A 1205-nucleotide genomic window follows, 5' to 3' on the forward strand; every position below is an offset into this window, starting at 1 on the left:
CGCGAGGCGCCCGGGCGGTGCCCCGGCCCCCGGGCCGCCCGGCCCCGGGCCTCAAGCCACCGCCCCCAGGCCCCGCGCTGACGCTGGACGGTCCCCGCCTCCAAACCCCCCGCCCCGGCCAGAGAATAACTTACCTGTTTGCCGACGGAATCGCTCCTGCTCGCCCCTCTGACTGACTCCTCCGGCTCACCGTCTTCCCTTTGGGAGGAAAAGGTGGGACTTCCTGCCTCTCCGTGGAGCCACTTCCGGCGGTTCCCAGGACGACTTCGACGTGGAAGGAGCGCCGGACACCACAACCAAACAACCGGATCTTGGAACTTGGTTTAGTAAGATCCAGGTCGAATTCCTTCTTTTCGACCCGCGTGGCTGGAGGCCCCGTGTGCCGTCTTGTTTTTAGCCCATCAGCTCTTGCCGGAAGTCACTCGGAGATGAAACAGGAAGTCCCACCCCTCCCCAAGAGAAGGAAAACGGAAAGCCGGAGGAGTCAATCTAAAGGGGGCGAGACGCGTCGGGCTTGAAGGCCTGAGGCGTCTTACCGGGAGGGCCGCCTGGGGTTTCCAGAGGCCACCATCGCGGCCTCCTTCCGGGCTGATTACGCCTTTTTCCTGCTCCCGTCCCACCTCCCCTCCACCCTCTCGCCCGCCCTCCATAAAGGATCCGAGGGCTACCTCAAACACGGAGAAGGCCCGAGCGGGAGCCGTCGAGGCCTGCGCCGGGGAGGGTGGCCCGGGCCCCTAGTGATTCTTGTCGCTTCTTTGGGGCTCTCATGTAAAGGGGCGAGATTTTAAACTGTGCGAGGCACGTGTGCTACTCTAGTTTATGAGAAAAATGTCTCGAGTGACTCTGAAATGTTCGGAGGAAGCCATGAGCCGAGTTCTCATACTAACGAGGAGGTTAAGAAGCCGAATGTGGCTTGTTGAACCGTTTGGCAATAAAAACTGAAAAGGCTTTGGGTGTTAGAAACGTTCCTCTATGGGCTTTTTAAGTGCAAGTTAACGCACAGTAGAAGGATTGTCAAGAAGAAAACAAGGCATGTCTGAGAGATGGTGGCACAGCCCCCCGCCATCTCGCGAGCCCATCCATAGAACCCTTTCTTGTGGAACGCAGTCTGGAAGGGAAAGCCTACGCAGACGAGCAAATACATCACAGCTTGATAAGTGCGCGACAAAGACCTACATACAGATGGGCAGTGATAACCGACTTGC

The 1205-nt window shown here is 58.6% G+C and overlaps 1 protein-coding gene across 1 annotated transcript in view; it reads right to left on the reverse strand.

The window, feature by feature from the left end:
• The window catches only part of ZNF407 (zinc finger protein 407), a gene marked incomplete at its 3' end in the record, with an annotated part of 44276 nt that extends 44028 nt beyond the window's left edge, over nucleotides 1-248 (reverse strand). The window contains exon 1 of the mRNA XM_008585801.1: nucleotides 135-248. The remainder of the gene's footprint in view (nucleotides 1-134) is intronic.
• Nucleotides 249-1205: the final 957 nt, after the last annotated feature.

The sequence above is a fragment of the Galeopterus variegatus genome, unplaced genomic scaffold (assembly GCF_000696425.1).
Source record: "Galeopterus variegatus unplaced genomic scaffold, G_variegatus-3.0.2 Scaffold3722, whole genome shotgun sequence".
In the NCBI taxonomy this organism is placed as follows: domain Eukaryota; kingdom Metazoa; phylum Chordata; class Mammalia; order Dermoptera; family Cynocephalidae; genus Galeopterus; species Galeopterus variegatus.